At 45.5% G+C, this 7,935-nt stretch overlaps 1 pseudogene; it reads left to right on the top strand.

Annotated features, from left to right (window-relative positions):
- The first annotated feature begins 2,282 nt into the window (after positions 1–2,282).
- On the top strand, positions 2,283–2,764 carry LOC113624129 (60S ribosomal protein L9 pseudogene; annotated as a pseudogene).
- The last annotated feature ends 5,171 nt before the right edge of the window (positions 2,765–7,935 follow it).

Here is a 7,935-nt window from a genome sequence, read left to right as displayed (position 1 = left end):
CCAGGATGGGAGAGGAAGTCTAAAGTGGATGGTGTTTCACTCTTAGGCATATACACCCAAAGGAATTGAAGGCAGGGACTCGAGTAGACACTTGTGCACCAGTGTTCACAGCAGCATTATTCACAACAGCCAAAAGTTGGAAACAATCCCAGTGCCCATCAACAGATGAATAGATAAACAGACTGTGGCGTGTACACACAATGAATAGCATTCAGCCATAAAAGAGAATGAAGTTCTGACACATGCCACAACATGAATGAACCTTGAAAACATTAAGCTAAGTGAAATAAGCCAGACACAAAAGGACAAATACCATATGATTCCACTTATATGAAATATCTAGAAAAGGCAAATTCATAGAGACAGAAAGGAGATTAGAGGTTACCTGGGGCTGGGGAGGAGGGCGGGAATGAGGAGTTATTGTTTAATGGTCACAGAGTTTCGGTTTAGGATGATGAAAACATTTTGAAAATAGGGGTGACGGTTACACAGCATATGAATGTAATCAATGCCACTGAATTGTACACTTAAAAATGGTTAAAAGGGTAAATTTTATGTTATATGTTCTACCACAAATTTAAAAAGTTAATATTGTAATATATCAAAAACCATTGGATTGTACTTTAAATGGGTGAGTTGTATAATATATGAATTACATCTCAATAAAACTTTTTAAAAATAGATGATGTTTACTATAATTGTTTATTCTAAGGCAAATTCAAAGAGCTATATAAAGTCGAAGACCAAAAAAAAAAACACCAAATCAATAATTGGACAAGAAATGTGAATTTTCAGGTACAGTTTTCCTCTCCCTGGCACCCAGAGCCAGTCTGCAAGGCTGCCGTCTCTGGAATCTGGATTTGTTGCAGACAGTGTTCTTTCAGGATCTCTGTCATTTCAACGGGCAGCTGACCCCCCCCCCCCCCCCGCCCCCGCCCGCCGCAGGGTAGGGCAGGCCGGGAACAGATGCTATTGGTGTTAATCTGGCTCGTGCCTTTGGAGCAGAGACGGGCTAATACTTGGAAAGGCTGGCTTCTGGGTATGGGTGGGGCTGGGGGGTCAGGACCAGGGGAAGTGCTCGCTCCCAACAGGATTTGGAGTCTGCTGGGCTGGCTGTGGAGCATTTGCCCTGGGACGTAAGAACATTCATGTTTTACAGGTCCACAACACTTCTCTCGATTAACATTAGGATCCAAACCAACACATCCATAACCATAGACCTCGGGTCCTGGGGCAGACGCTTTTCTCATAGTGTTCATACCATTAAGTCAATCTAACATAAGTAATTAATTAGGGAACTCGATCGGCATCATACAGAAGCCATAACCCAGATGCCTAGAAGGGCCAAGCAGGAAACCTAGGTGAATGAAGCAAGCTCCAGGGAAATGTGGCCAACAGGCCAGGGACAGGGACCGCCGTGGGGTTAGCTGCTGGTTCCAGCCAACTGCTGCTATGGGGGGGAAAGCAGATCTTGGGTCTTCAAGAGAAGTCAGAATAAGGCTTTTAGGTGAGATTTCTTAATATTTATTTCATTGTTGATAACTATCTCAATTTTTCAAAACAAGAAAATTAAAGCCACCTTCCAGGCCTAATAATACATGCCTGTAGCCTGGATATAGCCTGTTAGTTTTTGACATCTGGTTATAATACAGTCACAGTAATCAAGAAGTGGCACTGTGCTTGTAGTAAGAAAACCAATAACTATACATGGGCCAAAGGAGAACCCAGTACTCTGAGAGGCTGCCTGCTTTAATTTACTACTGATAGATAAAAATTGTGCTGCAATGTATTTTGATTTGGGGGACATATTTAACCATCTTGCTTCAATTTCATATTGATTATCCTAACCGTGGTTATAATGAGGATGGTCAAAGGGCCCATTGGTTTGGGTTCAAGACCACATGAGGATTCTCAGGAAACCGGCATCAAGTAACCACTGGACACAGTGAGCACCCCTTGGGAATCACAGCCAGGACCACTGACCCCCTTGCCCATCCCAGGAATGCATCTTGGGGGCAGGTCAAGAGCTTCAGCTTCAGATAGATATGGTCACTTGTCTAACCTCAGAGCCACAGTTTCCTGGACTATGAAACAAGAACACCAATGCCTAAAGAGTCTTGGGAGGATTAAATGAGATGTTTACAGGTATGTAAAGCATTAGGCCTCTTCCCAGCAAATGCTGAACCTGTCCCATCTCTCCCTACACAGCCTCACCATGCTTTGTACTTGCTTACCAGGTTTAACCTAAACACACAGCTCTCTTTGCTGCATCTACTGCAAGAATGAAGACCATTCTCAGCAATTAGACTGTCAACATTCCAGAAAATATTGACATCACTCTGAAGGGAAGCACAGCTATTGTGAAGGATCCCAGAGGAGCCCTGCAGAGGGACTTCAGTGACATAAATGTAGAACTCAGTCTCCCTGGAAAGAAAAAGAAGCAGCTCCAGGTTGACAAACAGTAGGGAACTAGAAAGGGAATGGCTATTGTTCGTACTCTGTAGCCATGAACAGAACACAATCAAGGATGCTACCCTGGGCTTTCGTTACAAGGTGAAGTCTGTGTACACTCACTTCCCCATCAACGTTATTTCCAAAATATCTTGGGAACAAAATATCAATACATACACAGGGCTCAGATAAGGCCAGGAGTTGCTTGTTCAGTTCTCAAGGCCATAAAGATGAGTTAATTCTTGAAGGAAACAACATTGAACTTGCATAAAATTCAGCCGCATTGATTCAGCAAGCCATGGCTGTTAAAAACAAAAATACCAGGGCTTCCCTGGTGGCGCAGTGGTTGGGAGTCCGCCTGCCGATGCAGGGGACACGGGTTCGTGCCCTGGTCTGGGAGGATCCCACATGCCGCGGAGCGGCTGGGCCCGTGAGCCATGGCCGCTGAGCCTGCGCGTCCGGAGCCCGTGCTCTGCAAAGGGAGAGGCCACAACAGTGAGAGGCCTGCAAACCACAAAAAAAAAAAAAAAAAAACAAAAATACCAGAAAAATTTTGGATAGCATCTATGTGTCTGAAAAAGGAGCCATTCAGCAGGCTGATTAATAAGATCTAAGTTGTCCAACTACAGACACAAAAAGATGCCAGATGATTCCTTAGGCCTATCTGTGATATTTTAAGATGAAAGAAAAGCCCTGTATTGAAAAATATTATCTGGATAGATAGATTTGTGCTGCCTGCCAAACCTCAGCTCTGTATTTAATGGTTGATCCTCTTCTTGAAAACAGATTCTTTTTTTTTTTTTTTTTTTTGCAGTACACAGGCCTCTCACTGTTGTGGCCTATCCCATTGCAGAGCACAGGCTCCGGATGCGCAGGCTCAGTGGCCATGGCTCATGGGCCCAGCCGCTCCGCGGCATGTGGGATCTTCCCGGACCAGGACACGAACCCGTGTCCCCTGCATCGGCAGGCGGACTCTCAACCACTGCGCCACCAGGGAAGCCCCAGATTCTTTTTCTAGATAAATTATATAAGGTCTCAACATAGCAATGGTTATTGGTATTCTTTGTCTTTTAACAAGGAGGACAGGGATGCATGTTGAGGCCCAACATGGACAGTTGTGGGCAAGTGGGCAAACAGGGCCATCAGGCCAGATGAAGAGGCTCAGGGGACCTTTTAATGCCCGAGAACCAAGGCTTCCATCTTGGTCTCTCAAAACTAGCCAGTCAGCCCTTTCCCCAGAAAGGACCTTCTAGCCCTTGTCCTCTAGACAAGACCTTCTAACCTCTGTCCTCTAGAGGGAAAGAAAGGAAGAAAAATAATGTCTGTTGAGCATCATTTGCTTTTCTTCTTCCTTTCAACTCCTTCCTCAAATACATCCCTCCCCACTACGAAATGGCCATCAAATCCTGTTAATTCTTCTTTTGAAAGACCACTTCTCTCAGGCTTCCCTGGTGGCACAGTGGTTAGGAATCCACCTGCCAATGCAGGGAACACGGGTTAGAGCCCTGGTCCAGGAAGATTCCCACGTGCCACGGAGCAACTAAGCCCGTGCGCCGCAACTACTGAGCCTGCGCTCTAGAGCCCACGAGACACACCTACTGAAGCCCGCGCTCTAGAGCCCGCGAGCCACAACTACTGAGCCTGCGCTCTAGAGCCCGCGAACTACTGAAGCCTGTGTGCCTAGAGCCCATGCTCTGCAACGAGAGAAGCCACCACAGTGAGAAGCCCACGCACCACAACGAAGAGTAGCCCCCACTCGCCACAACTAGAGAAAGCCCACACGCAGCAGTGAAGACCCAACTCAGCCAAAAATAAATAAATAAAAATAAAATAAATTTAAAAAAAAAGAGAGACCCTTCTCTCCATCCCCACTTCCATGGCTCTATTTGAGCCTCATCAGAGTTTGCCTTCACTCCCTAACAACCACTCCCTACTCCTCCAGCCCACCCTCACACTGCCTGCCCTAAGTATTTTCCAGGGGACCAGAGGTTGGGGGGAGGGGAGGCTGACCCTGTCATTCCCAAGCTTAGAAGCCTTTACAGATATTCAATTCCTCTCAAGGAAAGAAAAGTTTCTTTAGCCCCACATCCCTCTCGAGCGTCATCCGTCACCTCTTATCCCCACCCCACCAGGCACGCAGCACTAAAGCCACATTGCATTCGTCATTTCCTGAGTATGCCAAGCCCAGGCACAACTACATGCCTTCATTCAGGCTGCTGCCTCTGGGCCTGGCTCATCAAGTGAATTTTTACCCCAATCCCTTAAGGCGAATGTCATTAACCCATTTCTGCAAACAAGGTGTCACGTAAGATGGGTCCCTCTTACTAGGGTCCAAGACAAATTCCATGATGTCACAGGCATGGGCTAAGGAATACGCTACCTTGGGGATTGGGTAAGTGAATCAAGCAAGGATCTACCAAATAAGTGAAAGCTAAGGTCCCTTGGATCTACCCAGCCTCCCACAGAGAGACACACAGGGGCCAGGAAGCTGCAGGGCCCACAGTGTGGGTCTGTGTGGCAACGGAGGCTCCCACCCCAACCGCCACTCTTTCTTCACATAGTACAAGTGCCAGAACAAACGACATTGGTGCCAGGCAGTCTGTATTTGCCAGCTGTCTACAGGAGTTGTCTGAAAATGCCAACTGCCCAGATCTTAGGATATGAGACACCAATGTGGGGCATTAGAGACTATCCTGTCAGGAAAAGAAAAGAACCCCTGGGCCCACAGGCTTACTTGAGATGCAGCACTCCTATAGGGAGAAGGCGGGAACTCCCATCCAGTCCCAGATGGCTCAGTATCCAAGCAACCTAGAGTAAGCACCCACTTTATTTATTTATTTTTAATTAATTTATTTATTTTTGGCTGCGTTGGGTCTTCGTTGCTGCGCGCAGGCTTTCTCTAGTTGTGGCGAGCGGGGGCTACTCTTCGTCGCAGTGCGTGGGCTTCTCACTGCAGTGGCTTCTCTTGTTGCAGAGCATGGGCTCTAGGTACGCAGGCTTCAGTAGTTGTGGCTCGCAGGCTCTAGAGTGCAGGCTCAGTAGTTGTGGCACATGGGCTCTAGAGCGCAGGCTCAGTAGTTGTGGCGCACGGGCTTAGTTGCTCCGTAGCATGTGGGATCTTCCCGGACCAGGGCTCAAATCCATGTCCTCTGCATTGGCAGGCGGATTCTTAACCACTGTGCCACCAGGGAAGCCGGATCCTAAGAATCTTAATGGAAAAGTTAAGTCGGTTTTTTTTTTTCCATATCCTCTATTTTGGGGAGAATAGGTATTCTCCAAAAACCATTTTCTAAAAATCCAGATTTGCTGATCTGTTTATAATCTTGGTGGGGTTTTTTTCCCCATTTTAACTTTATCTTCTTCGTCATCATCATCACTCCCCAAATCACTTAAGTTCCCCCCACCTGAACATCTACTACATAGAGGTGCTGTTTTGAAAAGTCATCTTTCCTTTAATAGATAACTGCACAGAACAGCAAGGAGGCGCTCGGGGGAGGCGGAGTATTTTGCTAGTCATGGAATTTGGAGAGCAAGCTTGCGTTTGGGAATTCAACAGTCAGCAAAGGTGCCAGTCCTTTTTATGGAGACCTGTCAGTCCTCCGTTGACTGTAAGAGTACACTCCTGATCTGCCTGCAGTTTTCATTTGATGACTTTGACCTTTCCAACAGAGTGTGTTACCATGGCAAGCTTCCCATTGGTTCAATGAGCCTCATTTGGAATCAGATGAGTAATTATGTCTTTTCTGGCTACCCACTCAATTCTAATTAGTGTACTCTACCTAACCAGAGCCAGCAGGAGCTGCCTCAAACTCTCTGCATCCCTTTCTACTGGATCTACGAAGCTCATTTGACTAGACAGTAAATGCTAATTGCTAAAAGTAGCCCTGGAAGTGTCCGCAGGCTCAGAATCCCTCCCCCCACTTCCTACCGTCTCCCTCACCCCCTCCAATCTTTCTTCTTCCCTGTCAATTTATGTGATGATAACACCTTGATCTGGAATCATTTTTCTAATCTTTTAATCTTTAATCTTTTCAGTTAGTGTCACACCCTTGAGCCCATCTAAGAAAGGCTTTAGGGATAGGGTGGCAGGCGGGTGGGGGAGCCTGGAGGGCAGGGAGCTGTGGGGCTGGCCTAAGAGCACAGGCAGAAGACTGAGAACGTCTCCGAGGAAGGCAGCCTACTCAGGCTGTGAGGGAAGAGACGACAGAGCCCAGGTGAGCCTTTCTCCAAGTGGAAATGACCAAGGTGTGACCAAGGGATGCACAGCTTTGACGAAGGTCACTCCAAAGCCGGTGGCAGGTATTTGCCTAAAACCGTGCTTTCTCCCTTCCTACATCTTCTCACTAGATTAGTGCTTCTCAAAACGTTTTAGCAACAGGATCTTCACCTGAAATAAAATTTAGGCAGAATCCACCATTTAAAGCAGACAGAAGTTCAGAATGGCTATCATCAAAAAATTTACAAATAACAAATGTTGGTGAGGATGTGGAGAAAAGGGAATTCATACGCTGTTGGTGGGAATGTAAATTGGTGCAGCCACTTTGGGGAAGAGTATGGAGGTTGCTCAAAAAGCTAAAAATTGAAATACCATGTGACCCAGCAATTCCGCTCCTGGGTATATATCCAAGAAAAACAAAAAGAGTAATTTGAAAAGATACATGCAAAAAAACAGAAAAGAAAAGATACATGCATCCTGGGGCTTCCCTGGTGGCTCAGTGGTTGAGAATCTGCCTGCCAATGCAGGGGACATGGGTTTGATCCCTGGTCCAGGAAGATCCCACATGCCGTGGAGCAACTAAGCCCGTGCACCACAACTACTGAGCCTGTGCTCTAGAGCCCGTGAGCCACAACTACTGAGCCCATATGCCACAACTATTGAAGCCCGTGTGCCTAGAGCCCGTGCTCCACAATGAGAGAAGCCACTGCAATAAGAAGCCCGCGCACAGCAACAAAGAGTAGCCCCCGCTCACCACAACTAGAGAAAGCCCGCGCACAGCAATGAAGACCAACACAGCCAAAAATAAATAAATTAAATAAATTAATTTAAAAAAAAAAGATACATGCAGCCCAATGTTCACAGCAGCACTATTTACAACAGCCAAGACATGGAAGCAACCCAAGTGCCCATCAACATATGACTGGATTAAGAAGATGTGTGTGTGTGTATATATATATATATATACCCCACATTATATATAATTATTATACAATATTATATAATATTGTTATATAATAATAATATATTATTATATATAATATATATAATAGTTAATACATAGATTAATATACATAGGTATATATAAAATATATATAGGTATAGGAAGATAATCGATATAAGTGTAATATATATATATAATATACCTATATATATTTATATATTAACTACTTGGCCACAAAAAAGAATGAAATTCTGCCATTTACAGCAACATGGATGGACCTAGAGAATAATATGCTTAGTGAAATAAGTTAGAGAAAGGCAAATAC

This window comes from Aethalodelphis obliquidens, unplaced genomic scaffold, assembly GCF_003676395.1.
Source record: "Aethalodelphis obliquidens isolate GAN/ISIS:26980383/991018 unplaced genomic scaffold, ASM367639v1 scaffold12, whole genome shotgun sequence".
Taxonomy (NCBI): Eukaryota; Metazoa; Chordata; class Mammalia; order Artiodactyla; family Delphinidae; genus Aethalodelphis; species Aethalodelphis obliquidens.
Note: the sequence above shows the minus strand (reverse complement) of the source record. Positions and strands in the feature narration are given on the sequence as shown.